This window comes from Anarrhichthys ocellatus, unplaced genomic scaffold, assembly GCF_004355925.1.
Source record: "Anarrhichthys ocellatus isolate YVR2014 unplaced genomic scaffold, GSC_Weel_1.0 scaffold16, whole genome shotgun sequence".
Taxonomy (NCBI): Eukaryota; Metazoa; Chordata; class Actinopteri; order Perciformes; family Anarhichadidae; genus Anarrhichthys; species Anarrhichthys ocellatus.
The window spans coordinates 7,035,127-7,059,741 of NW_022280046.1; the positions used below are offsets into that span (position 1 = coordinate 7,035,127).

At 44.2% G+C, this 24,615-nt stretch overlaps 1 protein-coding gene across 11 annotated transcripts in view; it reads right to left on the reverse strand.

Moving 5' to 3' along the window:
- Positions 1-24,615, reverse strand: part of vav2 (vav 2 guanine nucleotide exchange factor) — a 180,406-nt gene that overhangs the window by 154,296 nt on the left and 1,495 nt on the right. The window lies entirely within an intron of this gene.

Below are 24,615 nucleotides of genomic sequence, written 5' to 3' on the forward strand. Positions count from 1 at the left end.
ACACACACACACACACACACACACACACACACACACACACACACACAGCTTTGGCTCGGTGATAAATCCCCGTTCACTTTGCAACGATCCATCTTGCTAATGGCACCACGCACTTATCCAAACTGCTATGTAAATATCATCAGTTATAGCCCATGGGCAAGCAGTGGCAACAAAGCATTTGTATCTTTTTTTTGCACGTGGGTGTGTGTTTGTTGCTATTGTGGTATGGGTGTGTGTGGGTGTCTTTGTTTGCACAATAGAGCCGAGCAGTAAAGCAGAGCGAATGGTTCCATACAGAGCCGGCTTGGTTCAAATAGTTTCCAGCTGATTTGGTTTATAGGCTCAGATGAAGCCCACCTGCGTTATCCTTAATGCGCAGTAAAGTGCACATCATCTGAAATGCCCCACAGGAAAATAAATCACCCCGGAAACCTTTTTCAGTGTTTGTCCGTCCGTCTTTCAGGGGTCCGTTTTCGGTCCGCCGTGCCCACCGCTGCTAATCAGGTGACGGGATGAATGCTAATTGTAAACACACTCTGTGTCGTTGTCACAGTGATGGTCGCGGGAGCCGGAGAAGTCCTCTCGAGGCGTGACTGCCTATGTGGTAACCTCAATTTAGGCACGCAGAACTGCCAGCGTGAACTCCCTGATCTCATCACAGAGGAGGGAAAGAAAAGAAAAAGAATTGAGTCCACTCGCTCGCCTCGAAGCTCTTTCAGGACCTTCCCTCCCAGCCAGGACATCTTACTCCAGGATGATGTTTTTTTAATCAGCATCACGTGGGGCTTTCAGTCCTTAATGCTGTAATTAGAGGGCGTAATGGCAAACACAGAGCAAAGTTCAATATCTTTAAAAAAAAACATGAAAGCATGAGAGCAGTTCCCCAGCAGTTACAGTGTAATCAAAAAAAATGAAATCACAAATGAAAATCCATCCAGAAGACCTCAGCAGCAGAAGGGGTTTTCCTCAGAGCAAACTTTAAAGGCATGACTCTGGTGTACTAGCTGCTGCGTTTGAATCTGTAAAATGAGTCACAGGCCCGAGACATGAAATCATTTATGAGGCTTCCTCCGGCTGTTTGTTTGACTGTGAGAGTTTCACAGAGAAGGGGAAAGACCTCCCTGCCCCATAAATAAACAAGGCTCTGTCCCGACTTCCTCTGCGCCCCACAATGCAACGGGAGCATTACAGAAACCCGTCCGCCAACTCGCGGCTGACCAATAAAGTTACGTAACGCCGGGGACGAGCTTTGTTGCTCTCGTCTGAAAATAAGATCTAAGAGCAAAGACCAACATAAATTGGCGCCGTTGTTAACAAGTAATAGAGCCAATATGCCCTCAGCTCTAATAAAACGGTTGTAAAGAAACGTGGCCCCGGTACCAAACAGGCTCCATAAACTTCTGCAATATGAGGTCAAAGAATCAGGGCTGGTATTACCCACCAACTCTTTCCTTGAATATTTCCTGAAGAGGGGGTAAAGGTTGAGACCAGAGTGATTTAAACCGCTATTCTTAAGTTGTTCTTGTGTTTCCTGATGCCAGAAGACATTGCAGTTTAGAGCTGCTAATGAATATATTCATTGTTAATTAATCTGCCATTTCTTTTTTTTTCCAATTACTTGTTTTGATTTGAGTTGTTTGGTTATTATAATGTCAGAAAATGGTGATGAACGGCAATCAAAGTATCCCATAATGATGTCTTTAAATGTTTAAATGATGTTAAAAAATATTCCGTTGGCAATGATGAAACAGAAAACCCTCACATTGGAGGAGCAGGAACGAGCATAATCTTTGAAGAATTACACAAAATGATTCATCAAAATGTCAAAATAGTTGCAGGTAAACTTTCTGCGGGTTGATTTATAGATTAATTCGCTATTTGTTTCAGCAGTTTGCAACAGAAATTAATGCTGAATGTTTTGCATTTCTAATTATATTTATTCCGTGATCTTCAAAAACCCAGAACTCCCTAATCTCGTTTGTCATCGTCTTGTGTCCACTTTAATCTGTTCATCTCAGTTTCCCTGCTGAAGACCACTCCTCACCCTCTGTGTACCAAAGGAAACATCAAGTCTACATTCATCAACATTACTCCGAATCTAATCTGTTGGAGCTCGTCCCGGAGGAGTTACATCACAACTTCCTCCCGGCGGGGTCAACGCTTCCCTTGGTCACTCGGGGGGATCATCCTGACCCTCCCAGATTCCAAGCCCGTGGTCCGGCACGTCAACCTCCACAACAACAACCTCCCACAAACCGGAAGCACGCACACACACACACACACACACCCTCCCTGTTCCTGATTATTTTTAGCACCAGCATTAGGAGCCTGGCCATTAGACGGGACGGGCTTGTTTTCTCCCCGCGTCCATTAGAGGCTCGGCCTGCAGCGCTGGACAGGAATGGCAAGGAGGGACTAACAGCTCCTCGCATTAAATCAGAGCAGCCGCCCTGCCACACACACACACAGAGAGGCACTGTGGGTACTCCATAACTCATAGCTCAAAATAGAATAAAGGCCTCTTAATAGAAATGAAGGGATCTCAGGCTCTGCCTTTGTCTTTGAGGATCTCATCATTACCTGGAGAGAGGGAACAAGGAGCAGTAACAGATGATTCCAGCTCCGCAGAGTGATACGTTTCAAAGCTGCAGCTGCTGATTACTTCATCTGTCTAACAGACGATTGTAGTTTTTGATTAATGGAATTATTGCTTAGTCTGTACAATGTCCCGGAGACCTAAATTACATCTTGAGACTTTTCTCCTTCCAACAGTCGAAACGCGTATATATGACCAGAGAAAAGCAGCAAATTCTTACATTTGCGTTGGGAATTTCTACTTGACAAGTGAATCAAAAGAATTAATCAGTCATCAAAATTGTCGTTGATTCATTTCCACTCGATCGTCGTGTCGTTTCAGTGTGTTATGAAGACTTTCAGGCAGACCCCATCATAATTAGGCATTGTTACCGGCCTGAATGATGTTTTTAGATGTTTATGAATTCCCTTCCTGCCCTGGACGTTTCTGACAACATGTGGGCAAGTTGCCCAGGCTGATGACCGTGTGCAGACATTCTGTAAGCCGGTCATTTATTTTTGGATATAGGTATATTTCAGCGCTCCGACATTCCTCTGGCATCCGGCCCTGGGAAGATAAATAACACTTTTGTAGGCCTGAAGAAAACATCCGGTTGTCGGAATGAAGAATAATAAAGCAGTTTTTTTGTGTCCATAAATCCAGTATAAACTGAGGGGGAAGTCGCAAAAACATATCTTCAAATTTGACTTCCACGCTTCTGTGCGTACTGGAAGTTGGTGTAAATTTTGCAGAAGTATTAAAACACATAAGGAGAGTGAACGGATGTATTTTAATCCCACAGAAATCAGCATCACTCTCCTTCCTCCCTCTCAGAACCTTCACTCTATAAACAAAAAACTCACTGTGTTGGATTTTACTGGATATTCTTCAAGAGAGGATATTCTACAAGCGCCGAGTCATCATCCACATTGAAATTATTCATTAAACCTCGAGCCAGATCCGCCCCGCTTAGGCTTTCTGATCAATTTCTCGGTGTAACTGTGCCGTGATCGCCCCCCTCCCCCTCCTTCTGACCAGCAGCAACCAATCACCACGTCTGCTTTCGACCCAAAAAAAAAAGCATCCATCACAATCTGGTAACGTGTGCGGACGGTTGGGAGAGGAGCAGCCGGCTCACGTGACTCGGCATACTGTTAGTAAGAGGTGTGGTTTTTAAATCAGCAATAAATACAACAAAAGCAAGATAAATTGCACGGCAACGGGTTAAAAATGTAACGGTGCATGTAGATTTGCTCCTGTGCACAACTCTCCATGCATGGCCGGGTCAGCCCCCCCCTCAGTTGTTGATCTGCCGGATGTGTGTGTGCGCTCAGTCTCATCGGTCTGCGGCTCTGATGTAATTTGACTGTTTGGGGTGCTCATCGTGCTCTGTAATGGATGGCAAACACGCCGTGCATTATGGGGGATGTCCTGAGGAGGAAGCAGAGGCCAACAGATGGCTTTAATATTCCGCAAATGAACAGTCGGATCTCTGACGCGAGCGCTCCGGACGAGGCCAAATGAGATAGAAATGCAAACTAGACGCAACAACCCCGCGCTCTTTGATTGGTTACAAAAAGGGCTGCAGTCAGTCAGAGGGGGCACTTCATGAAGAAGTAAGGGAGGAGGGTCCGGCTATTATTCAATCCATCACTCACTGTGCTTAATGTCTGCATTCTTTAGCTTCAGGTGCTCTGCACAGCTACTCCCGCTACAGTGCTGGCTGACTGCTCAACCACTCAGCACATGTATCTGCAATTGTTTAAACTCCATTTTGATGATGAATAATTCTCAACCACCAACGTACTGCAAGTAAAAGGACACGTTCAGCTGTTGTGAATAAGGGAATAGCGATGGTTCCAAAAAGAAGAACCGTATCGTGTTTCCATTATGCTTCCCACCAACAATCAGCTTTCTGTACAAAACGTGGAAGTTAATATTGTTTATTTAAAGAACAAACGCTTTCACACACATGTTATCAACTCAGATCATGAAGTGAACATTAATCATTAACTGACAGACAGCAGTCAATCAATAACCATTACGTGCGTCTGCTGAAGCAGTAGCTGTACTGTCACTCTTCTTTCCTGTGAAATTTAGCGGATGCACAACCCCACACACACACACACACACACACACACACACACACACTTTAGTCTCAAACTACTCACCCCACCTTTGAGTTGAACCCTTTCTGACATAAACAACTCGGCTGCCCGGCGTGGTCGCAGTCGCACTGAGCCGCTCGTTTGAAGCCTTGGGTGGGCTATAGGGGGTGCGTTTGTTTGTTTGTTTGCTTTAGCTGAGAGCACCACCCATTTCACAATCTGAAAAGTCAACAAATATTGCACCCAACATTCCTCCGAGTGTCCTTAAAAAGCCTTCTGTTTTTTGTTTTGTTGCCGTCAGTTGAACTCTTGATTATCATCATCTCCACCAGGAAGATTATGCTGTCACTCACGTGTGCCACAGAGTGAGTGTGCACCTCTGTGTTGTCCGTGGCTTATCTCACATTGTGCCGCATCAAACTGCTTATTATTTTTGAGTGGCCGCTTATGGCTGTATGCTCAAGGACCTCTCGAGGTTGCAGTAACTCACACTTTCTCAAAACACCTTTTATTGCCCGTTTTTATACTGCCAGCTTACTTCTTTCTTACAACTTTTAACCGGACCCCAGCCGGTAGGGGGGGGCTACTGATGACACAGCTGAGTGCATCACCGGGGGGACAGTTTGCTCACCTTTATTGGTTTGGATGCTGTGTTTGGCTAACAGCTAACAGAACTACCAGTACACTCACTGCCGAGTTCAAAGTGCTTTGTTATACTGTATCAAGATAAACCTGCCAGCCATCCAGAGAGTTGTTTCTGCGGATTTGACATAATCAACAATAAACGGTGTAACGGTATTGACGCCCCTACGCTCACAACACAACTGCCCATTTAAACCAGGCCTTGTGTGTTTGTGTGTAGTCACTAATGAAGCCACTATCCGGGCCGTCTTAAAAGCACGCTTTCCTCAGACCACTCAATAACAAGCGAGTCTCATACAGCTGTAATGACAGTTGCGATTGCTGCCACAAACCACAAACAGACCTAATGATCTCAGGCAGTTCAATAATTCAAGAAGCAGATGCTGGAGTGAAGAGCGAAGTCGTGCAGGAGACAAGTTTCTAGTGCATTCTGGCTCAATCAACTGTTTGGGGACACAGCTGTCGAGAAACGCGGCACACCATCGTGAAGATGTTGGCTAAAAGTGTTTTAGCTGCCTTGCCCTGGGGCACTGCGATAGAAGGCGCTGCTAAAACCGCATTAAAAACAAAATAGCAAATTAATCTAGTGCATCGTTAAAGTCGGCATAAATGAAATGGCAGGGAATCCGGTGTTCCCATCACATTTTGTTGTCTAGCAAGCCGTCCTATTGTTTTTTTCTCATTACCGCGCTCTTTTCTTGTCCCGAGGCGTCGGCAACCTGTCATTAAGAAGATGAGAAAAAGGAAATGTCTTCTTTTTATTCCGCTGGTTTGATTGTGCTTCTGAAGAACAAACTTCCGTGTGGGATCCTGTTCGTTCTCAGAACCACACGGATTCGGTTTTAATTAGGAACGCGCGCTTCAAGGTAACGGCAGCTTTAAAATGTTCCCACACGTCTCCTCGCAGCGTGCTTTATCCTCCGTATCTCAATAAGGCAGATAATAATTTGTGCTGTCTCATAACCTTGATAAAAGCACACCTGTCACGAACTGTCGGTGCTGTGATTGGAGTGTTTTTGTTGCTCCAGAGCCACTTCCATAGCTGCCGTGTATTAAAAGGTCGTTTTGAAGCTTTAAAAATGGGGACTGAACAGACACTAGGATCAAGGTAAAACAGGCAATTAGCATCAGATAACTGAATGATTGCAAGGTAAAGTTTAAAGAAGAATCTAAAAATTGTCCATTAGGGAACACCTTTAAATGTTAATGTTAACTAGATGTGATGTACAAGTACTCAAGCTAAATATTTCAGTAGCCTTTCCTCTACTAGGAGCCAGGCCTCTTCAGATTCTTGGAGGAACGGAAGAGAGGAGTGTCAGCATGGGTGCAAGGGGTCTGGGGACTAAAAAGCAGCTGTCAGGTTTCATGCAGTCAGGTTTCATCCTTGAGGCAATGCCCCCCCCCCCCCCTACAGAAGGGATGTCAGAGAATTGGGGTGACAGCCGCACCTTGAGTTGAAGCTGAGAAACACAGCTGGGTGAAAACAGCATGTAGAGCCGGCTTATTTCCTCAATTTAGTCTATTTTGACCAAACAAGAGTTTGCAGACTGCAGGAAGGCAATTAAACTTGTCTGAGTTTGGCGTAAAAGAGAAACTTGAATTCAGGAGGCGTACGGTTGCTTACAGACGGACCACCATTGCCATCCCTAGGAGCATGCTGCTGCTGCCATGGCTGAAAACTAAAGGTTGGTACAAAATAAAGCTCTGAGGTGACCTTTGACTGGCAGCAACCTGTGAGCAGCAAGCTGGTGTCAAAACAAAAAGAAGACAACAACTACAACATGTGGCTCAAGAACACCACAGGACACAGCAGCAGATGTGGAGAGGAGACAACAGCTCCAAGCTGTTAGAACCTCGCACACACACAATTTCCAGAATGTGGATAATATCATCATGTACATGGCCAAGTGTTCCAGACATGTTTTAACAGACGTAAATTAGATTAAGACGCGCCAGAGCATTGAGGCGCTGTAGAGTTCTAACCACCATAATTAAGTAGCAATAACTAATAGGCTAAACCCCATCAATATTAATGAAGACCATGAACTACGCGTTGCCCTTCCTTTACAACACTGAAAGAAAACACCATGTTTCATGAGTAAGCAGTAGCCAGCTACTGTGTTTCCCCACGAATAACACAGAAGCATGACTGACAGACTAAACCCCAACGCAGATTTGTAGTTATCAATCAAACCAGTGTTCAACGATGCCGCGGGTTTCTAAAAAGGTTGCCTCCGTGATTACACAAATTAAATTCCAGCGGGAGAAAATACATCAGTTCTGCCAGTCAGACAGCCCATCACCAGTGCCATTCAGCTGCCTGGTTAGAAGTAAGCTCATTTAAGCCAGCGAGGCCCGTAATGATCTCCCAATAGTGTCATCACTCGGGCTGACATTTAAAGACAATTAAATACCTAAAGAGATGCAATATGTCTGTGTGCTCACTCTGAACCAATACATTGTGTGGATTAACCGGGAGCACACCTCTAATGGGGTACATCATCATATGCTATCAAACTCTACTGGGAACGTGTTAGCAGAGGAAGACTAACCTTTTTATTATTATCTCCGCCAGACGATTATGTGATCGCTTGCGTGTGTGCACCTCTGTGTCTGTCCACGGCTAATCTCCGCAGCAACTGTAAAATATTCTGGATGGCCAGTCATGGATGCATGATAGAGGACCTCTAGTGTTTGACACTTTCACACAACCAATTGTATTGCCTACTCTGAAGTGGCCCCTTAACAGTTAATGGAACCACCAGCACACACGCTGCTGAGTACACCGCTGCATCTCCGCCGCTGCTACACCGGCAGACAGCTTGGAGAGTTTAATTTAGTGTTGTGGCAAGATTGTAGGACGTGTCTTATACAACGACTTTGGGCCGATTGCCTGCATACATCGCCGCTTGTTTTTGAGTTGAAGTAGGTTTCCACAACGCCTTAAAGCCTATTGGTGTTAGCCTTATTTGGGTTGTATTCACTTAATCACACAATACAGTCGTTGCAGACACACCTGGCGGAAATCTCCACTCTAATGAGTGGACTTTTCTGGAATACTTTAATATCATTTAATGTCTATTATAATCTAAAATATAAAGCAGTTGAACAAAGGTTCTCTATCTCTTAAGAGTTTCATTATTTTCCGAGGGCTAGGTTTTCATTTCCTCCACATCTTAGCCGGAACAAAGAGAAAGGAGGTGAGAGCTGTGTGTGGGGAAAGATAAATGTCACCGGGGCCTGCACTTCATCATCTCAAAGGGCTATCTGAGGGGGGGCAGTCAGGGAAAATGTGATCCCGTACTCCCCCTATACTCCGTCAAGGTCAAGTCAGATTGGAAAACAAGGTACGGAGGAGAGAAATGAAAGAGCAGTGCCAGGGGCAAAGACGAGCAGGTCAAACTCAACATACATTGCGCCCCTCGGCTAAATGCTAGCCAGCAAAGTGGAAACAGTGACGCGTCTCGATGCACCGCGTACCAAAGACTGCGACGAAGGTGGAGACAGCAGAGGGTTTCATGAAATTAAAATGGTTTGTTGTTTTCCTGTGAGAGAGGCCTGTTGTCAGTGAGTTAATGAATACATGGTGGGAAACCTCGAGGGAGGGAAAGACCCAGTTTCATTGTGTGACAAAGGTGAAGACACACTGTCTTGAAACGATGGTCAAACTTGTGAATGTCTGGTAAAAGCGTTGAGATACCGGTTACCCCAGTGTGCAGCAACTGCCTTAGGGCTGAAAAAAAATAATCTAATTGCAAATTAAATCAGTTTTTCTCGTGGTCTATATGCTCTACGAGCGTCGTCACAAACCCATCTTGTTTCCATGTGAATAGAATTAGGTCAAATATATCAGCGCCGTGTTGATGAAGACAATTCCAAAATCTCAGCCCTGTTAGCGTACCCTACTTTCCTGACTCAAAAACCCCAACAATGCAAAAGTTTTACATATTTAGAAGTCTGACCCCGGATAGCACTCACTGACTTATCACATCCGACGATGTTTTGACACCTGACTGACAACTGATCTCTGCGTAAATGAGCTTAAGCTAACCGACCCGTTAGCTTCACAGGCTCACTGCTCTGAATCCCGGGGCGCTGCTGATTCAGAGATACTACAGTGATGAGCGTAATGATGTAACGTGCTTAAACAGGCAATAAGTGATAGCGGAAACAAGCAGTGAACAGAACATTGACATATCTTTGACAATCTCGTTTACACGTCTACAAAGACCAATATGAAGCAACATTATTGGAATGATATTCACTCTCGGTAATCTCAGTTTTAGTCTCTGTCAACTCCTGAGGGAAATATCTGGCTCTTTAGCGGCTAAACGCTCCAGTGTGTTCTAGAGATTCACCGATACCGGCCCAATGCTCACTCAAATAGCTGGCATTGGGTTGAGTATTTGTTACATTTAGTTTTACAAAGTTGAGAGAGGAATGTTTAAGTCAAGCTGGATTTTGCCTCACACATAAAATGATCAAGAGAATGAACCAAAACAATAAAGTAAGAGCAGCCAAAAGTTCATTTTTTGTGTTATTTTATCAACTGACAGAATTAACATTAATCAGCTACAGCTGAGTAAATTTGCCCATGAAGTTTTCATCAGGACAAGCAAAATCATTAGTCGGCAGATAAAACTTTGCTTCTGCTTGTTAAGATACGATTTAAAAAAAATACATTATAATTAAAACTGTGTAACTTTTGAAATATGAAAAGTGTTCTTTTTCAAATTGTGATTTCCATCGTTTGTCATTCAGCCCTACAGTCCGTCACGGTACAAGGATATACTTTCTTTTTTCCAAATAGGATTTTTCTATAAATGCCAGTTCCATAAGAACCACTGATTTACCAGCACATTCCTCCAATAAAGCAGAAAACAGAAAATAATTTGCATGGATTTGGGGGGGTAACACACATCCTTCTGCCTCCAGCAGAGGCTTGACACGGCTGAAGCAACGGAAACTGAAACCGACACGGTTGAATGAAAAGGCAAATGTAGTTACCGTTTTTTTATTCCACCGTTCTAAATCTGGCCGCAGCACCTGCACCGCATACTCACGTGGGATCAATGATGTAGAAAAAGCTTGTTTGTGATATCAGTACATGGAGAGGTTGCTTTCCAAAAAACCTTAAAATATGTGCAGAGCAGAAGCAGCATTTTCACTGCGATCTCAAGATCCCCAGGCGGAGAACATGTTACAATGTATTCTTTAAATGATGGAGGACTAAAGTGAGACACCACTTGAGATGTGAAAATTAGTGACAAAACACAATAACGTGAAGACACACAGCATTAAGACGTCTGGGAAAACAGTTGCAGGTTGTCAGGATTGAAATGCAGAGAGGAAAATAACAGCGTTTTTCTTTTTCTAACCCCACTCAGAGAAAGAAAATGACACACTTTTGCACAACACAGCGAGTACTTGAGAAACGGAACGCACCCACGCATTCTTCTCAGAAATCGGCAAAAGTCATGATAAGAATGCAACACGAGCACGACGGGTGCGGTTTGGGATAACAGCATGGCGTCCAGGCTTCAAGTGCACGGTCCGGGGGCCAAGCATTGTTGGACTCGTCCGAGGCGGGGATGGGTGCGCTCTGAACTCTCTGTTCTCCATCCAGATGTTTCTTGTTGTCTGGCGAAGTGCATGGGGAGCGGAGGAGAGGGGGATTACACAACTCTTTGTCTCGCTGAGGAAGAGTGGGAAGCCGTGAATATCCTCAGAGAAGGAGGGAGGAGCTAATTGCGTTTTACATTTACTTAAGGAGGAGAATTAATTTCAGTTGTATTCACCCTTGAGGCAGTTACACAAACAACACCTCTCTGAAACATTATGACTTTGATAACGGGCGGGTTAATTGCAGGGCTGTCATATTAGACTGATCAAGCATTAGCCAGGTGTAGCTGATAAACTCTCAACTGAGTGGGTTTGGCCATTGACCGCTGTTCCTATACAACAGACCTTTGTGTAAAACTGTTGACAGGACACATTGAACCGCACGTCAGTTATTACTCTCAGCCTTGTGAAGTATTAAAGCACGCCGGTTTCAGATTCGTAAAACATTCTCAAAGAAAAGCTAGTTTCATGTGAGGAGAATGGAAAGGGAGACTGAGCCAGTTGTGTAGGGGGATATCCATCGTTCCCACATCCATGTGTCAAAACCAGGAAACAATTCATGGTTTGTTTTCCAGTTAAGTATGGTGGTGTTTTTTGTTGTTTTTACTCTTGTAAAATGGTTTGAAAGAACAGTTCACCAAGAGTTAGGAGAGAAGATTGACACCATTTTCATGTCTTTATGTTAAAGAAATTAAACTAAAGTCACTAGGAGATTAGCTTAGCTTAGCATAAAGAATGGAAGCAGAGGGAAACGGCTAGCTTGGCTCTGTCTAAAGCTGAAAACTGCCAACAAGCCCCTCTAATTTTTTATAATCAACACTTACATCATCTTTGCTTGATCCATAATGAAACGGAAATGAACAAACAGGACTGATTTTGGACAAAGAGCCACTTCAGGTGTTTTGGCCTCTTTTTTTGCTAAGCAAAGCTAATTGCCTGCTTTTCACTAGCAAAGATCAATAACTAACCAAAAGTTAATATTCGAGGAAGAATTCCAAAGCTAAGAAGGAAACCAATGTTTAAGTGTATTAATAATTGACTATAACTAACAACCTGATTAAAGTACATCTGGGTACGATTTGTGGAAGCCTTCCAAAGGGTATGAAGGAAACTAGTGTATCGCTAGATTTTAATTATTGCCTACAACTTAACGGCCTGATGAAAGTCCAGTTTCAAACAGGAAAGCCATCAGGCCCATCGTCTCCAAGCAGAAGGGAGAGTCAGCGTAGAGAAACACGGCAAAGTCTACTTTTCTTTGTACGGGTTCGCTGACCCAGAGACGGCCACAGCGTCCGTAAATCCCGCTCGTTGTCACGCTCGTGTGTAGTTAAGGCGAACCTCTGTCTGCTAATGGAGGGTCCCTTGTGGAGAACCAGATGAGTGGTGCATGTCATTGTGAGGGACATGCTCAATTTCACAGGAGAAAGCTACTAAAAGCTTCCTCTCAATCAGATTCTCTGTCTCTCTCTCTTTGCTTCCCCCCCCCCCCCCAAGAGCTTCCGTCCTATTAATTCTAAATTGTTTAGCTCTCGTGTGTTCACGCTCCGTTGCTTTCATTATGCGAACACCAAACCGGTGGCAGGTTTACTGTTTCTTCTTCACCTTTTTCTTCTTTTTGGAGATGGGGAAACGGGATTAAGAAAGCTCACCTGCCAACCTCCGGCTGGCACTCGTGAGAAATTGGTTTTTAGGAATATCATCAATCACGGACGGACAGGGCGACTTGCCAGTTTTACAGGAAAGCATCGAGATAGTCAATTTAGTTTGGGAAAAAATAAATAAATAAAAAGATAAAGACTTTCCTTCCCTCACCAACTGGATCATACAACGTCAGAAGTGCTGAAACAACTGCAGTTTCTACATGGACACTGAACGAGATGGACATTAAACAATCAATCAACTCGTGATCTCGTGCATGAACAGACAATGCCACCACACTGAAACTCAAAATGTGCAAAAGAAAACTATTGTATTTTTTCAAAAGGGTTCAGATAGTACAAACTGGCTACAAAGAAATTGCAATGTGGCACTGAGAGACAGTTACACACTGCAGGAGTGACGGTGACAGATAACAGGCCCTCACACGGCGCTGTATGTCAGCAGACTAAATAAAAACACAACCATGCATATACACAGGAATTTGTTTCAGTGTTGCAACACAAAGTGGAAACATAATATGTACATTCTCAGAAGCGTCTTTTGTCTGATTTCTCTTTTTCCCACTGGCTCTTTTTCTACTTTTCCTCCCAAAAGCTTTTCAGTTTTATCGCTCCGGTCCTCCAGACAGGATTTCTTGAATTGCTGTGAAAAGTCTGCACGATAACTTCCCGAGCAGATAAAAGCATAAAATATGGGCTCCCTGGCTTTTGTTAACAGTGACAATTACAATGGCATTAGTATGCAAGATGGCAGCGTATTTCAGATACATTAAATGGGGAAAAGAACTTGGTCTGAAACCTGCAGAATACAAATGAACGTCTGTGAAAGACTGACAAGGTGCATGTGTTTTCTCTGGATCAGGACAGTCTTGCCGGTTAAAGAGGACCGACCTTCAACTGGACCCCCCCCCCCCCACTGACACGGCTTTAAGTGCCCTTGAGATAGATACTGGAGCCAGTGTATTTAACATTAGGATAAGATTACTTCTCAAAGACTATAATCTGTCATTGATTGATTTCATGTGTATAAATAGCCTGACAAGAGAATAGAATTCACAGGACCAAGTTCATACTGTGAAGTTCATTAGCGCTGAAAAGACTAGTTGATTAGCGGAACAGTTATCATTTAGATTCATCATTTCAGCTGACTGTCAGATAAAGAGCTGTAAACCCCTGCTGGTTACAGCATCGGGAAACACTGATTCATTATTTATTCATTCTTCTGCCATTATGTCATAATTACTTTGGGGTTCCTTACATGATGAAGAGACCAAGAGATACTACAAATACAACTGACTGATTACAGCCCTACAATACCAAATCATTTCACAACTGAAATAATGCAATGTATTTGAAGACAACAATACTGAATACTGCTGTGACGAAACACCAAGAACACAACCGGGGAAGGTTTAGATTACAAATCACAGAGCAGCGCACCGTGACCCGAAGGTGGAGCGCGAGGAAGCGATCTCTTCCACCCTCTGTAACCGGCGACACTATTCCACTTTGTTTGCATGATTAACTAGAGACCGAGCCGCGGAGAGGATCAATAAGCGCTGGCCTTTTTAATGCGACCGAGTCGCAAGCGTTGCAACCCTGCCTCTGTGCCCTTCCCGTTCCACAGCCAATTATGCGATACAATCGATGCGCGTCGGTAATTGGATATCGGCGCTTTTCGCGGCGATTCCTGTGGCGAAAGGCCCTGAAAAAAATCCATGGCTAGCGCAACGTATAAACACTGCTCCCATACTTAGCCGCCAGGCAGTGCGTCACAAGGGTTCGTATTACCCATTTCCTTTTGGCGAAGAGATAGAGAAAATATAAAGCCGTTTATCTTCCCCCCAGAAAGAGGCTGCTAATGTATTAGAGTGTGAGTGTGTGTGTGTGTGTGTGTGTGTGTGTGTGTATGGGTGTGAAGTTGGGGTTTGGAGGTGTCCACGGAGCTGCTGTGCTTCTCCCCGGAGCACGGTCCAGATCCTAATCTGTTCTCTACAGCAGGAAGCAGCCACAATCAGTCTGCCAGCACAACAACTTGAATTAAGACTCCGGCGAACGGCGCTGTTCCGACACCGGCTCGCCGCGTAACAGGCTAAGTGTCATAACCGACAGGCGTGGATGAAGACAGATGCCAGTCAAGCCCTTTGAAGGACAAACTGACTGGCTGATTAACGACTAAAGTGCCAAAATCAATTTTCTTTTTTTTTTTTTTATTTAAAGGGGACGAAGGCCTGGTTTGAGGAGAGCTGCAGGGGAGATATTCAGCCATCTGGCTCCACCACTACAGAGAACGGAACCGCGGCCTCCCCTCTCTCTCCCTCCCCCTCTCCCTCGTGTCTCTGTGGAGCGATGGCGCCCAGCAGAGCGTAGCTGGCTCCAGGAGGATCCAGGCTCCATTCCACCGCATGCCCATGCTAATCACCCTCAACAACCGCTATGCAGATGGAGCCTCTTTACAAATCAGACGGCGTCCATAAGGCTGCGTGATCCCCTTTGTCCGTCTCTATTAGAATGGCACCAAAAAAAAAAAAAAAAAAAAAAAAAAGAGGGTGGCATGTTGTCATGGCGGCTCGCTTTCCTCAATGTGTGATGATCTAGTTAGGTAAGATAATTACAAGAGAAGACTAACAGAATGAGCTTCCAATGGGGTGTTTTGACACATGCAAGATTTTAAAGGTAATTCTAATTTTAGTTTAAAAGAAGAAGAAAAAAAATCTCTCCACTGTCAGTGAAATGCTCTTTGCTAGATTAGCTGTAAACTGCCTTTACATGACATCAGTTAAACTCTCCCTCTCAGTGTGAAAGATTAGGTCAACCAGGAGTTCCCCGCAGAAAACCCTGCGCTTGCATTTCTGACTTCCCTGAGGAATGCGGGGAAGAGAAAGAGGGAAGAGAGGCAGAGAAATGCTCCACAGGCTTTAGGTGGGGTGGGGGGGAGAGTGTTGTGTTTTTTCTATCTTATTAAATACACATGATAAAACTGCAGGGCCCTGGCTGAGTCGCACCAGATCGGCTGAGTCACATTCAAGCCTCTGAGGAGTACCAAATGAAAAAAAGAGGGTGAGATGATACATAACAATATGATATTTTGCAATATGGTTTAAAAACGTGCACTGGGCAGAAGCACTGTGCTCCATCTGCTGTAATTACTGTTTTCTGCCAAAGCTAGTTTCCCTTTTAGATGTGTAATAATACAAAAAAACACCAAAAAAAAAACATCTCGCCTGGTCCTAAATTAATTGCTTTCCCTCACATGCTGAAGCGATAGATTTTGTAATTTGTACCAAATGTGATAGTACATTTGAGGCCAGCTGATATTTGAGAGTTTATCAAATGTGATGATGTTTAACCTGAGATCAAATCCCTGCAGACTCCCGTCCACCCACAGCGCTAGACTTCGTTGTTCAACAGTCCTCTTGTGGATGAAACCGAGCCGTGATATTAATACACGGTCACACATCAACACGTGCACTCTGGTGGCTTCAGAACTCAACCCCTCGATTGTTCCGCGGCAGCCTTTCCGCCCGAATTGTCATATCGCGGCCCACGCGGCCCACATTCACATTGGGGCCCGTGTGCAGCCGAGTGTTCACCGCTCGTGTTTGGAGGTGGTGAGAAATAAAGGGGGCTTGTTTGAATTCCACATCCACTTCCTGTTTCTGCTTCTTCCAGCAGCAGCATGGACGGACTGTGAGACAACGGGCCCCTGAGCACAGACCCACACCCCTCCTACTAAACAAACTAGTGCCACAGATTCAAAGAGACATACTTTTGGTCAGTTTGCATCTCTTTGTAGAAGTTTTGTGTCTCTTCGTTGGCATTTTCTGTCTCATTTTGCCAGTGTCGTGTCTCTTGTCGGCCGTTTTCATCTCTTGTTAGTTGTTCTGCAGCCTTTTGTAGTCCTATTGCGTCTCGTTTTGGTCATTTTGTGACCTCCCAACAATAAATGTTGGCTGTGACTTCAAACAGACACTGAGGCCCCCCCCCCCCCCCCGTCTCTCTTTGGTCGTTTTGCATCACATAGTGGGCTTTTTGTGTCTCTTTTTGCTTGTTGTGCATCTCTGTGGTAGTTTTGAGTCTCTTTGGCACTTCCCAACAAGAAATATTAGCAGTAATTCCAAACAGAAGCTCGGGCCTAGGGCCCCCCTCAAACCTGTTGGGGCCCCTTGGCCTGTGCCCAGTTGGCCCGTTCAGTAATCCGTCTGTGAGCAGCAGCCCTGCACAACAGCAGCAGTGTATGTGTGACCACTCATTTACAATGAATGAATATTGACCTCAACTAGCACGCGATTCATTTGACTGCTGCATTATACGACTATGAAACCTCTCTCCTATTGATGTCGGTGCTGTGCATTCTGTATGCCTTTACATCTATTCATTTCACGAAAGCTTATGGCTGATTGGGAGATGCTATCTCACTAATGAATGTGCACATGAGCTGAAAGCTTTCAGAGGCACACCTCGTCATCTGAATGGAATATTTCCCTCTTTGAGATCAATGACAGCATAGCATCGCATTGCAATGTGAATAGCGAGTCAATAACAGTTAGTTTTCACCCGTGTATCTATTAAACAATAACCGTAGAGCAGGATGTTGCTGTGGTGGAGGGGTCGAAATGTTAACTACCACTTGATTATGTATTTAAAGCAAAAAGCACTCGAGTAAAGTCCGACAAAATGTCAATTTATTGTCCGACAGGTGCTTTTGCACAAGTCCCATTTCCTCTTCTCTTCGTCCCCTAATTAAAATAACCAGGAACCAGGAAGTAAGAAGGCTGAATTTGCTAAATTACAGAATAATCTCTGCGGTGCAGTCCTTTATCTGCTTTTTGGAACGGGCTAAGAGAGCACTCATCGCCTCTCCTTGTTGTTTTTTAAGTGATTCAACGGCATTGTTTGTCTTTTTTTTCTAACCAGTTGCTGTCAAAGTTGACATTGTTTCTGCTTTAATTACACAGAAATGCAAGACAATAATGGGTTTCAGTTCCTCAAATGTCATGACGTACACCGTGTGCGTCATCCTGCTATAGATCTAAATGTGTTAAGTTGTTTTACAAAGAGACAGATGTTCACACCTGGATATCCACACTAGACAATGATATAGCTGTAAACGGTGGAGGTTTATAGTAACCACGAAGCACTGTGGAAAAGTAAAGGAAGTCTTTTATTTTAAGTAACATATCAAAATTAACAGTAAAAGTATATTTTTTTTACAGCCCTTGTTCAATGCTCACCCAATCTTTTCATGTGCTGAATGTCAAACGACCACTGCACTGTGGAAGCCAGCAGCACAGAGGTATGAACACACCTGCAAGCACATCTCAGCTGTTCCAACACTGTTCCTCTTAAGACATTAAGGATATCTAGATGCTCTGTTTGAACAGCTGACAACAGCAGTTCCCAACGCTCTTACTTCTGTTTGGAGCGAGGAAAGAGGAGGCTGCCCGGGGAACGCATGAGCAAGACTTTTACCGGACAGACACGCCCCTTTTTTGGGAAATCTATAAGTGATTGGAAGCTGCAGCTGAACAGACCGTTTTGAAAACACATTACAAGCCCACCGCCCAACAGTCGTATCATATTGTTGCTGATATTTGGACAGTGCATACAGATGCAAAAACAAACTCAAAATCAACAGACGTTGCCACCGAGCTGGAACAGTAGCCATCTGATCCAGCTGTTCGTCGTCAACAAACACGGACGTCGCTTGGGAAGAAAGCGCGTCTCATTTCTCTAGAAAAGGCGTTTCCTCACTTTGCCCTGTCCTCACAGATTTTCCGCCGTCTCTCATCGCAGCCTTCAGAGCGAGGACGCAAGAAGAAAAACGCAAGTGAAGGAAACGTGGATGCAGCTTAGGGAATTGGCATGAATCCACAGATAAGCTTTATTTTAAGAGGATAAATTCTTTTTCAGCTTACAAGAAAGTGTCCTGAGTTAAACAGGAGCAGCTGAGGAAATTCTAAGAGAGGAAATTCTGACTTTTAGGCCAAGACTGTCACTGGACAAAGCTCGAGCTCCGCCCTGTTGCAAGGCATCCACATCCGCCCTGATCAAGTGACCGTGAACAGGACACCGACTTCCTACCAGCTCGGGGAATACTGCTGTTATGTAATCTTACCTCAGTGTGAAGAGAGGTACGATCCCCTCCAGATCAATACACAGCTATGGCCTCTTATACAACCCCTGGGATTAAAAGGACTATAATTTATTCATTCATGGATTTTAACAACCTGGCTCATGTTTTCATAGCTCTGGCCGTCATTCCTGTTGGTTATGATTATCATATTGCTGACCAGGTCCATTCCTGGTGTGATGGACCGTAGTTGATCTGTAAGGATCCTCTCTCGCGGTTCGACACATATGTGAGCGGTGGATTAATACTGCAGTTTAACTTTTACTGCTGATCGTTTAACGGACGATATTCATTAATAATAACAATCAATGCTTTTTAGTGGCCGATCCTGATAATGTTACATTATGAACAACTCAAAGACAAAAATTGTCAGGAGAGCTAGTAACGCTGGCAGCACCGGAGCTAACAGCTAACGTACGGAGGTTCCATTGAGTTATTCTATGATGCAGTCCTTCTCTATTCAGTAAACATTTGTATTGGGTGAAGGTGCATTATGACATCATCATGACATGTCCGATGTAATCTTGCAAAATCAAGCTGACTTGACTAAATACAGTTGTTTGAAGGAGATGTTTTTACAGCAATAATAGAGGGAATTAAGATCCGTTTAACTTTCCTTTAACTTCATAATTAAAACTGCTAATGCCAACAATCTTCTTCCATGATAAAAATGCAATCTTTTATTTGCCAATATTTTGAATTGTGTTTCTATGCAAACAACCACTACAGATAAAAGGATAACAGTTAGAATTTTTGACGGTTGACGGACAGTCAAAAAAGAAAAAAAATTATATATATATATATAAATATATTTTTATTTATAATAGAATTTGTATTATTTCTTTTTTTTTTTAAATTGATGGTTCGAGTTAAATACAGCCTACTGCCCCTGAACTGTTCATAGGTCAGTGTGAAAGACGCACTGCTTGCTGTGTCCCTGGAAGGTTAAGACAAAGGCCATTTCCATCCCCTCAAGAAACAACACAGTTTTGGTGCCAGTTGTGGAAATGTCAACACACAAGCCACAGGAATATCAAAAGTTACAGTTAAAATGCTGTCCGTGACCCTAGGAGCAGGATTAGCTCACACAAAGGGTGAGGAAAACCCAGACCTGGTCCGCCCCATCTCAATCCCATTAGCTTCCAGTGGCAACGCCCCAGCTGTGCAGCACGGGACGTGTCCCTAACGAGCTACATTAGCAGTAGTACCTGCATCCAGCACACGCTGGGGTCACGGGGTCAGCGCTGACAGAATGCAGAGATTAAATTACCCTTGGGGGAGGCACTGGTGGGTGGTTGTCTACAGTATAGTCGCCGACCCCTTCCCCACACAAACAAAAGCATTTACCATGTCGTTTTAGTGGTTCGCACAGTCCCTCTGATCTCATTTCAAACCCTGCAGAGCTCTTTGGGACGCGGCTCAGTCACTTAATATCCAGGGGCTTAGCCCTGAAATCTGGGCTTTATGCTTCCAACGATAAATACTATTTCAATGAGTTATATACTTCAACAATTAATGTTACTTTTATCATTATCACTTGAAACAATAGCTTCAAACACACACTTTGAACACCCCTTGACTCCTTTAAATTAATGAATGAACAAAAATGTCTGAACAATTAAGTAAAAATAAGTTCCGTTTCGTCAGCGCTTCCTTCCAAACACTCCGTCTACAACACATAGGTACTGAAGAAAGTTGAAAAGCTAAAATACTAAAGAGCCAGATATATTTTTCTCAAAGGTTGATGGAGACCAAACCAGAACCGAAAAGGTTCTTCTCAGAACAGAGACAAACATGACGACCGGTGCATTGCCGCTGCTGGGAAACAAAGCTAAAGCAGAACTGCACGCTCAATTTCTTATTTTTTATACTTACACTGAACACATTATCACATAGATTCTTGTTGGAATATGATGTTAATACATGAGGATTCTTCTGACAGCGGTTGTCTGGATTTGAAAGTTTGGTTCAGACGGATTCTCTGGCCCCTCCACAACCCTGATGAAATAGTCAAAACGCTGATGTCCACTGTGAATGTAACCTCACCATCACGCTGGTGCTGCATTGTTCATTCAATCACGACTTGTAGTATGAATAGCAGAATTTATGAAATAAATAAATCATATTCAAACCAGCTCCTGTAACTTGCCGGCGGAAGCCAATGTTTCCGGTGGGAGCCGGACAACGAGGAAGCACTCTGGCTTCTTGTGAGTGCAAGCGGCAAGCTCCGCGTGAGACCTGGAGTCCCGCGGAGCACCGAGAGGCTCCAGGAGGCCTCTGAGCTCAGCCGTCAGAGATTCAGGTCTGAGCACAGGTGCTGTAACGTCTCTACTTCCACTGCAATCCCCCCACACACACACACACACACACACACACACACACACACACACACACACACACAGACACAGACACAGACACAGACACAGACAGACATATCCGCCTGAGTCATCCCAAAGGCATTCACAACCACCTCACTAACAAGAAGAAAAAAAAGAATGAGAAGAGCCAAGTGAAAAAAAACACACACCGCAGAACACACAAAAGGCTTCAGAGAGCACAGCTCGGTCTCGTCTTTCACACGCAGCCCGAGGTGCTGGATTCTGGATGTGTGTACACACACACACACACTTTGGAGCTCCGACGCACCGGCGCTCATTAAGCGTCCATTCACGGCCTTGAGGTAAGGAGGCCAGCCTTGCCATCATTTAAAAAAAAAAAAAAAGAAAACCAGGGATGTATTTGACCGCCTCGATGAAGGTCATCTTTGACGGCTTCTTCGTAGGAGGTTCTTCACACGCCTCTTCTCAGCGATGAGGCAGAGACACATGTGAGCTCACAGTTTATGTAAGAAAAACTGCTTCTCATACACGTAAAAATATGTACATTGATAGCATTGATATTTACTACCAGAACAGTTACTTGTGTATTTACAGGTCAGTGCTTAATCCTTAAACAATGAATATACAACACACTTCCTCACTGTGAGCTGGAATAACACCTTTCCACTTTTCAGCCACTCAAATGCATTTTATTCACACCCTTATTTATTCAGTAGATTCATCAGAGTGGAAAACAAATGATTGTTTTACCAAATATGTCAGTTACCATTAACTGGCCAAAACTACAAATATATTCAGTGGACATTTTTTACAAAACAGAGGGAAAAAACACAGCACATCCTCCCATTGTCAACACAAGAAGCAGCAGTGTTTCTGCTTGTACACGTTATCGATTATTAAAACTAATGTCAGTTGATTTTTAAAATCAATCAGCACTGAAAACCCATGCACACGCGTGAGGAGAACATGTAAACTCTACACAGAAAGCCTCCTTTCTGACATTTCTGTGTTTGAACCCAGGACCAAGCAGGACAAATCAAAAGCACCCTTTAACAGTCTCAAACTGCTCGGCAAAACCTCCGCCCTAAAAAGAAAGAAAAACATTAAAAATCTCAAACCATAAAACTCATGTTAGAAACCCTTAAAAAAAAGCTATGGTTGGTGTGCAACATGTGGCAAAACGGTCACAGATTCAGATGTTTATGGACGCTCTCCATCAAAAATGTTCTCAGTGTTGCTGCTACGACTTCCCTCCGAGCTCCACAGAACGCACTACGGCACACAGGTAATGCACCGGAGGACCAACTGGGATCATTGCCAATGTGTAAATTGGGATTAGGGTCTGTTAACAGCTGAGTAGAATTAGTGGGTCAGTAGAATACAAAAAGGAGAGGCACATCCCTTTTGACTGAGTGTTACTCTTCGCACAGCATTAAAACGTATACGTTAGCACCTGAGTCAAACATAGCGAGAATAACTGTTTAACAAGCGAGGCATATTCAAGACAAAACTCAATTTTAGAAGCCATTAATCAGGAGCAAATAATGGAAGGACTCCGCTTCACCCCGTCTTCATTTGTTGCAGAATCACACGCGCTCTGACCTTTTGCTTATTATAAATCACACACTACTGTTCTGCTGCCAGGACTTGGACTACCCCCCCCCCACACACACACACACACACACACACACACACACCCTCGCCGAGGATTCACACATTGGGGCCGGGAGCACGGGATTAGTGGGCAGATCAAAGCGTGCCATCCAGACCTCTCTCTCGTCTCGTAATCGGGGAAGTCAGCGGCCTCTGAGCTGATAAGTCCCAGCTACTGCTGGTTACTAGGCAAAAGAGAGAGAAGGACTTGGGGCTACAGTCGCAACTAACGTCAGTTATTTTGGAAGCATTTAGTCTATGAACACAGATATGCCCGTCACATGTTCCCAGGGCCACGTCCCGGTCCCTCTTCTGTGTTTAATGTCCGTTTAGTGGCCGGGCTCCGATAGCGCCGCCCGGGAGGCCGGGGACGAACATCGCCGCTTTACGTGGAGGCTCCAAACACATGACCAGGGACACTTTTGCTGAAAATATCTGTATGCATGTGATTAACTCCTGATAATAATCTAAACATCTGATGGACGAGTCATATCTGACCCCGTTTTCAGGTTATTTATCCCCACAAAACATATCTCTCTAATATATAACGTAGAACTATCGGCCCTTAATCGTTATCAGCCCATTTATCGGCTATTGGCTCTTTGCCGCTCCAAACTATCGTTATTATATCGGCCTTTAAAAATCGGTCGATTTGGTCCAAAACGATACAGAACCACATTTGCAGACACACAAACGCAAGTATTCAACTGGAAGCCAATTCCGGATAATGTCACAAAGCCTGTGTTCTGCTGCTCGTTCAGGGTTTAAAGGATCATCAGAACTGAGTGTGGATGGCATTTCTGTAGATGGACTCTACAGGATGTTTTACTACTCGAACCATACAGAAAAGAAAACAAGAAGTACTTACTAAGAAAGAGGCAGCCAGTCACAGCTCCCAGACTTCTGTCACCGTACAGTGAATGAAGGCTCAGCGGTACTTCAGAGCAGACTGAATGAATCAATAAGAGCGTTTGCCACAGAAACACTTTTACTCCGCCGCCGCGGTCGTGTACACGTCCCGCGTTCACCCGACACTTACTCCTGTTGGCTTTTGGAAACATGAATGAGCTCAAGGGGAGAGCGGGAGCTTCATCGACACTGAGATTCCAAACCCTCTACATCGTGCCACCACGTAGACGTTACGTTTGAGTCCAACTACATACCACGATGGTTATTCCACTTTGACAGGATTTACTGTGAACTTTACTTCAAACCCTTCTGCAGTATGACATGGGTCACATTTCAAAAGCAAAACAATCCTCAGCTTTGGGTTAACGGGAAACCATACAGGTGGCGTTTACTAAATCAAGAAGATTGGCGGCAAAATGGCATCACCCGGATGGCGCCAGAAAAGGTCAATAAAAGTAGAAAAACAGAATATTATCTTCGGTCTGACTGGATAATACTCAATTATCATCTTTTTCATCGAAAGTAAAACGTGCCCTCCTCGTACCCTGACAGTGAGCCGCCTTACAAAGGATGCACCGCTGAGCGTGCTGCTGATGGGAGACTTGAGACGTTCAACGACAACACGCCTTGTTTGTGAAAAGATGGAACAACACGCAGAATCTAGAGGTGTGATTAACTCGAGGTGTGGCAGTAGCTCTCTGTGCACGGTATGGCACCTTGCTCCTTTCACCCGTGTCCTGTGTGTGTTACGGCGTGTACTGTGTGCACCGTGATATCTGTCGATATCTGTGGACCAGAATCCAGGAATGGGATGCTGTAAAAATGTCATTCCAGACCTCCCAAACAATGCATGGAACATGTCAGTGGCAAAAAAAAAACAAAGGTGTGAATGAGAAGCAATGCATGTAAGAGAGAGAGAGAGAGAGAGAGAGAGAGAGAGAGAGAGAGAGAGAGAGAGAGAGAGAGAGAGAGAGAG